The following is an 8,394-nucleotide window of genomic DNA, read 5'->3' on the forward strand; positions in this document are numbered from 1 at the left end:
GTGTTTGCGTAGTGTAGGGTCATGCTGGGGGTAGTGTTTTAGGGTTTAGGGTTGTGTTGTAGTGTTTGCGTAGTGTAGGGTCATGCTGGGGGTAGTGTTTTAGGGTTTAGGGTTGTGTTGTAGTGTTTGTGTAGTGTAGGGTCATGCTGGGGGTAGTGTTTTAGGTTTTAGGGTAGTGTTGTAGTGTTTGCGTAGTGTAGGGTCATGCTGGGGTGTAGTGTTTTAGGGTTTTGGGTAGTGTTGTAGTGTTTGCGTAGTGTAGGGTCATGCTGGGGGTAGTGTTTTAGGGTTTAGGGTAGTTTAGTTGTTTAGTGTATGCTAAAGGCATATTCGTTCTAAAAGTTTTCGTTATTTTAATTTGCGGCCTAATAGTACATGCGGGATTTTTTTTGCGGACTGATGGTATGCGGGATTTCGTCATATATTCGCTAATCATACTTTCTATGGCAAAATGAACCCCTTCATTTTGTTCCTTTTTAAATTAAATGTTTTAAGAGTTACCACTTTATTCCAATCAAGATGGCTTCAGGTGTGCCATACCTTTGTAATAAGTAGGACTGTTAGCACTCTAGTTGTTCTTTAGAACACTCTGGGACATTCTGTCATTGGGCTATAGTTGGGCTACATCTGGCTGATATTTGGGCTACATTTGTTTTTTTTGTCTCTGGTGGCCATCTTTGGGCTACATTGGGCTACATTGGGCTACATTGGGCTACATTTGGGCTCCAACATATATATAGCCCAATGTAGCCCAATATATATTTTTCAAAGTTAATTTTCGTAAAAACCACTGGAGCCTATATCTTGAGACATAGCAAAGGCACATCGGGCTACCAGTCCCTACAATTTTGCCAAGTTTGGTGTAAATCCATTCAGCCGTTCAGGCTAAAAGTGAGGCCAACCGCCCTATGGAAAATTGCATGGGAAAAACATGTTTTGGGACCCCCCTTTTTTCTCGGCCCCCCCTTGACGAAACCCCCCCAAATTTTCAGGGGCTGCTCAGAAACAAAATGTTCCATTTTCCTGAAAATTTCAGCCAATTCTGTCCTCAAACGCCAAAGTTATTCGACATAGAATTTTCAAAAATCCCATAGGAAAAAAATCCTAACTATATATACCTACTGGCTATCGCCAGTAGGTAATATATATATATATATATATATATATATATATATATATATATATATATATATATATATATATATATATATATATTCGAAACGATTTCCACCACTTCCAAGCAAACACCTGGCGAAGAAGGAAACTCAGGCCTCAGCAGCAAATATTTCAGGCAAGAAGTATTTTATTTGTCACCTCTCACGACGACGCGTTTCGGGCTATGCAGCCCTTGATCACATTCGATATATATATTCCTACAACTATCCCCCTCAGGAGACAAATGAGTCGCACACGAACTTGCCTGAATCAATTTATTTTGTGCAGAGAAACGGGACACGGCATCAGTACCAACATGTTTCGTTTCCGCTCGAAACTTCTTCCAAGGTGTGCCTGCCACCAAAATAGCAAACGTTGATTAACCACAGGTGAGCTTTCAATGTTTTTTTATTTTTTTATTCCGATGGTCCCACCCATTTTGGAATCACTTCCTTGTGGATGTTGCATTACGGGTCCTGTAGTTTCTCAGCGAATGTTTTAATTTTTACCCTCCAGTGGGTGGTGCATTAATGTCCCGTTGTTGGTCACAAACCAATTTCATTCTGCTACAGCTTTGAATGCAAGTTCCCTCGCTGTCAGCCAACTTTTAGGGCTGATTGAGGGCCAAGCCCCGGAGTTCAGTCCCCGGGAGCACCGCAAAACCCCTTCAATCCGTCTTGCAGGTTTCAACAGTGTGGTTCAGGGCGGGGATGCCTGGCGCTCTAATTTGGCTGTGCGTGTTCTCCTCGGCAGAACCAAGCCGACTTATATTCCAACAACTATCCCCCTCAGGAGACAAATGAGTCGAACACGAACTTGCCTGAATCAATTTATTTTGTGCAGAGAAACGGGACACGGCATCAGTACCAACATGTTTTGTTTCCGCTCGAAACTTCTTCCAAGGTGTGCCTGCCACCAAAATAGCAAACGTTGATTAACCACAGGTGAGCTTTCAATGTTTTTTTATTTTTTTCTTCCGATGGTCCCGCCCATTTTGGAATCACTTCCTTGTGGATGTTGCATTACGGGTCCTGTAGTTTCTCAGCGAATGTTTTAATTTTTACCCTCCAGTGGCTGGTGCATTAATGTCCCGTTGTTGGTCACAAACCACTTTCATTCTGCTACAACTTTGAATGCAAGTTCCCTCGCTGTCAGCCAACTTTCAGGGCTGATTGAGGGCCAAGCAGCGGAGTCCGGTCCCCGGGAGCACCGCAAAACCCCTTCAATCCGTCTTGCCGGTTTCAACAGTGTAGTACGGTGCGGGGATGCCTGGCGCTCTAATTTGGCTGTGCGTGTTCTCCTCGGCAGAACCAAGCCGACTTATATTCCAACAACTATCCCCCTCAGGAGACAAATGAGTTGCACACGAACTTGCCTGAATCAATTTATTTTGTGCAGAGAAACGGGACACGGCATCAGTACCAACATGTTTCGTTTCCGCTCGAAACTTCTTCCAAGGTGTGCCTGCCACCAAAATAGCAAACGTTGATTAACCACAGGTGAGCTTTCAATGTTTTTTTATTTTTTTCTTCCGATGGTCCCGCCCATTTTGGAATCACTTCCTTGTGGATGTTGCATTACGGGTCCTGTAGTTTCTCAGCGAATGTTTTAATTTTTACCCTCCAGTGGGTGGTGCATTAATGTCCCGTTGTTGGTCACAAACCACTTTCATTCTGCTACAACTTTGAATGCAAGTTCCCTCGCTGTCAGCCAACTTTATATATGGAAAAGAAAACAATTTATATATTTCATGTATGTACTCATGAGGCTGTTTCATACATATTACAATATCCTTATTCCTGGCATGATCCACACCGAATTTATTACACAGAAATCACTATTTGTACTCTACTTTCTAGTATGGCTATTGATCTATCATATTTATAGGAAATTATACATACACACACACACACACACACACACACACGCACACACACACAGTTTTTATTGCCATTGAGTGTGAGGATGTGCCATGACTCACATGGGCAAAGCCTCAAGTGGATCTCAAATAGTCAACAGAGAATGGACTTTTCAGGAGAAATGCGCCTCCTATGAATGACGACATGGGTAAAAGGAAGGGGAGAAATATCTCCCCCCCCCCCACCCTGGGAGGAGAGCAAAAAAGAACCAGATGTAGGCAATAAAAACAGAGGAAGAGGGACCAAAGGTGGAAAGAGATAAAACAAAATAAACATATGCCTGGCTCCAATCCTGAGGATAATCTAGCCATCAATCTCTCTGGAAAGACCTTGAACCTAAAACATACAAGTTTACTCAATGAAGACATCACCTTCTGACAGAATGGTGGGATGGATCTAGCCACAACAAGAGTAGATCTATACAAATTCTGCAGAAAGTTAAAATTTTAAAATGTTCTTTGCTATGAAACCTCCAACTAAAAATTTTTTAAACAACACAGGAACTAATAACTCTAACATCTGAGGACATAATCCTCCTAAGAACCCTGCTCAGTTTGGAATTAGAGGATGGGGATCAATCAAAAGCTTTGGAAATGGAGAAAATATCCAACATGGAGTATTGTGAGATATTGGGCATAAAAACGAATGAATCAGTAAGCAGCAGAAGTAAAGTGAAATCAAAATTTTGCCCACAACTCCTAACCGGAAACAGAGTAGATATGTTCCAAGAGCATGGGACAGAAGATCTGAGAGACATTTTTATCAAAGAAAAGAAACTGAGTCACCAATTACAACTTAATATGAAGGCGAATGACTCGTGGGCACTCGCAGACTTACGACCTGAAGAGAATATCACCATTAAATCATCTGTCAAAGGTGGGAATATTGTTGTGATGGATCACCAAACATATTATCAAGAAGTCGAGACAAATGCGTGACTCAATCAACTCTGAAAAGTTGAAGGAAAATCCTACCAACAAAATCATGTTGACGTTCCATACAAAGTTACATATATGACATGAACAAGGTCTTTTGGACGATGATGAATTACAAAATCTCAAGGTCACTCATCCAATTATTACAATACTTTATGTACTTCCGAAAGTGCATAAAATTCTGGAAAATCCCCTGGGATGCCCGAATGTGAGTTCATGCGGCTCCCTATTGGAAAACGCGCCCAGATTTGTGGATATTTTTCTATTTCCATGCGTAGCCAACTTACCATCATACATCCGTGACTCTATGGACTTTCTCAACCGTATCAATGGAATTCCCTGGAAATCAGAATACGTAGTGGCCACGGTTGATGTAGTTTTACTTGATACATCTATTATTCATGAGGATGCCCTTAAATCATGTGAATATTTCATGAGGACACGCTCAATGAGTCTGCTCGGTCACAGCCAGATGCTTCTAGATATGATGTCTTTCTGCATGACCAATAATGTTTTTATTTTTGATGGCAAATTTTACACACAAAAGAGAGGCACGGCCATCGGCTCACTGGGAGGCAGAATGTATATGGTCAAAAGAAAATATTGCAAAAATGCAAAAGATGATACTGTGGGTACGTTACATCAACAACTTTTTTCTAATATGGGAAGGCGAGATAAAGGAGTTGGAAGATTTTTTGCAATCCTTGAATCAGAATACCCTGAAATTAGAATTCACATATACGATTAATAAAATACATAATCAATTATTTCGATATCCGAATATACATTGAAGATGGAAAGATCTGTACCGCCCTATTCCGTAAACCCACCACATATAAGAACAACTAGGCGGAAGAGAGAAAATGTACTTGTGCCCAAAACATTGCAGAAAAAATCAGAACTCAGTGGTGAGGTGACCAGTTTAATTACGGATTACAATGTGTCAAATCAAGCCATTAAAAAAAAACTAGGAAATCATTGGAAGGTACTCAGAAGAGACGAGGAACTCAAACGATTAACATCTGAACACGTGAACATCACATTTAGCAAGGTACCATCACTGGGAGATATACTAACTCAAAGATATTTTACAAGAGGAGGGACATGGAAAGAAAGTTGGCTAAAGAATAATGGCTTCTTCAAATGTCAGAAATGTAAGGCTTGACGTTATGGACAGAAAAGAGTGGACATCAGGACCCTCAGTGGCATAAAAAAAGAATATCAAAGAAAGGATATTGTGCAAAACCACACATGTGGTATACATCTTGGAATGTGGATGTGAAAAACTATATATTGGAAGCACAGTTAACAAACTAACGCTACGTATATTGCAACATCCGAGAGCCATTATGAATAAAGATTTTAAATATGTAATGTCAAAACACATTTGGAGAGACCATGAAGGCAATCTGGGCAACTTTTCATTTACTGGCATTGAACATATTCTAAACAAAATCAGAGGAGGCGATCTGAAAGCAACTCTGAGAAAGGCAGAATCAAAATAGATCATCATTAAACGTACTGAAATCCTATGGGGTCTTAACACAGATGCAGAGTTATGCACATATTTATGATGTATTTTGATAAGTATCAAGTGAAGATGAGGCTCTTGAAATCCTGAAAAAGACTCAATAGTCCCTACATCTTGGCCGGAAGCTGTGTGCAGCTAAGTGAACTTTGGGGCCGATTAGGATGGCAGGCGGACTTTCATCTGCCCTTCACCCTAGCGGTGCTGGGACCGGAAGCCAGTGGTGCGGTGGTCCCGCAGCGACGATTAGGATGCCACCGTCACGGTCGCGGTGGCATCCTCTATTCCCAGCATTGTGGTGGGCAGTGCTTACTGCACCGCCCGCCACAATGCTGAGAATGCACTGTGTGCATTGTCATGCACAAGGTGACAGGCACCGCGTGGTGCCTGCCACCTTGTCCACGACAATGTAGGGTGGTACCATAGGTACCCACCATGTGCACCTCCCACTCCCCCAATACTCTGGGGGCCCGCAACGGGCCCCGAAAGCATACTCTGCATGGTTTTCCTTGGTGGGGTCTCCGCCATAGAAAGCCATTCACTGCTGCCCATGCTAATATGGATGGCGGTGTCTAGCAGACACCGCCACCATATCTAGCCCCTTCTCCGCCCGGCCGACTGGTTGTAATATGGCGGGGGAAATGGGTGGTGGCGGGGTATGATGTAGGGCCCTGTATCCTAATTGACCCCTTAGTATCCAACATATATACATACAAATGTTGACATACATCCAGAGAGGTTTTAGATCTGTTGTTATATGATGATAATGAAAATGATATTTATAAAGCGCACAAATACCAAATTGGTGTCTCGGCGCTAGAACCATGAGCAAAACTCCCACCAGCTCCCATCACTGAAATAGCCAGGTTTTCAAATCTTTTCTAAAGCTCAAGAGATGTTAAAATCTAGTTTGCGACATCAACATTATCGGCGCCATCTTGTCCCTTTTTAGGCTCATTTGTGCGCATAAGTGGCAGCCATTTTGAATGCCATGGCCTCTCTGCCCACTGCTGATAGCCAGCGCGTCTCTCTCTCTCTCTCCCTCTTAACCTCGCAAGCATCCCCCGCACGCTGACAGCCCCCGCTCTCACATGCTTGGGCCATAAACCCCTCTTCAGCGCAACCTTGCCTCGGAACCACATCCTGTTCCCAGCCAAACACCTCCCTCCATCTCTTTCATGATCCCGTACCTTTTGATAAACCCCCTTTTCTCTGTGCCCGATTGTCCTGCTCGTTCTCAGGCCGCCACCTGGCCCTGCAGATGCAGTTTATTGCCCCCATACAGTAGGAAGCTTCCCCCATCAAAGGATCCACGACTGATCAAAGCCCCCACCCCATGAGATCCAATCAAGCCGCATGCATTCCGGGAATCGGTGGAATGCCCAGCTGCGCGACAATCATCACCTGTTGAGACCGGGGTGGGGACTTCTACTGTAAATGTGTGTGGGAACGGGCTTGAAGCGGGGATTCTGAGGATGTCTGTCCGTACATCAAAGTGTTGACAAAGATGTGTTTCTTGCAATAAAGCCATAAAACTGTGTATAAGAGGCCAGGCCTCAGAGATGTGGTTAGAGCACCTCGAGAAGATACCCTGTTGTCTGATTTGATGTGTTCTGCTCCGTCGGAATAAACTCCTATTTCCTGCCTTCCAGTCTCCAGCGCCTGCCTCTTTGTTTGATAAGATTCGAGTGGTATGAGAGGCGGTTAGCGCCGGGCAATACTTAAAAGGTTCTTGGTCGACATCGGCCCTACCCTTTTTCTACAATTGGCGTCCCAAACGTGGGCCCATCAGTGACACGTGGATCCAGTGGGAGAGGTCCTGACGACAGAGTGAACGACTGCAACGATCGGGAGAGCTCCTGTCCGATAGACCCTCGTCTGACAGCCGATCATCCGAACTTCACCGGTTCTGAACAGACCTCTCTCGAGTGATCTACGGTCCTGACTGGGAACCATCAGGAGTGCGCGACAGTTACGGAGAATAGAGGACGATCGGGCGCTGGATGCAGAAGACGAGAAACTGTCCATGCGGTCCGGGTAAGGTCGTGTAACACGACAAATTGCAAAACGATTGTTTGATTATTTGGAAAATACTAGTATTACTCTTCGGTTGTTTGTTCTTTTTGAGATATTCTCTGTCTGCAAATGGGGAAGAATAGAAATATTCTCTCTTCCTTTGCAGATAGTGAAGGATAGGTAACGCAGACTTTTGTCCCCGTTGTAATCCGTCGTGCCTATTTTTTCTCCCCACTGATTGATTGATTGTCCGAACATTGATTGTTCGAAGTTCGTCCTTTTGAGATACTCTCAGTCCGCAAACGAGAAAGAATAGAAATATTCTCTCTTCCTTTGCAGATAGTGAGGGGTAGGTAACGCGGACTTTTGTCCCCATTGTAATCTGTTGTGCCTATTTTTCTCCCCACTGATTGATTGATTGTCCGAACATTGACTGTTCGAAGTTGGTTCTTTGAGATATTCTCTGTTTGCAAATAACGTAGAATAGAAATATTCTGTCTAGTCTTTGCAAGTAGTGAAAGATAGGTAGTGCGGACCTTTGTCCCCCGTTGTAATCTGTCATGCCTATCTTCTCCCCACTGATTGGTAGTTGGTTCAGCCCGGACCGCTTATTAGAGATGAACCATCCAGCTCCACTGGAAGGCACCCCTAATAAGGACATGTTCATGAAGCATGGACTAATCGCTATAGCCTATAGCAAGCTATGGCATAAATATACAAGAAAGGATCAGGAAAGTCAGTGGCCACTGATAGGATCCTTCGATGAGGATAAAATAAGCGCGCTGGAAACAGCCCTTCGTAACAATAAGACAATGCCCACTATGCTTGATAGTCTCGGCAT

The sequence above is a fragment of the Lissotriton vulgaris genome, chromosome 2_1 (assembly GCF_964263255.1).
Source record: "Lissotriton vulgaris chromosome 2_1, aLisVul1.2, whole genome shotgun sequence".
NCBI lineage: Eukaryota > Metazoa > Chordata > Amphibia > Caudata > Salamandridae > Lissotriton > Lissotriton vulgaris.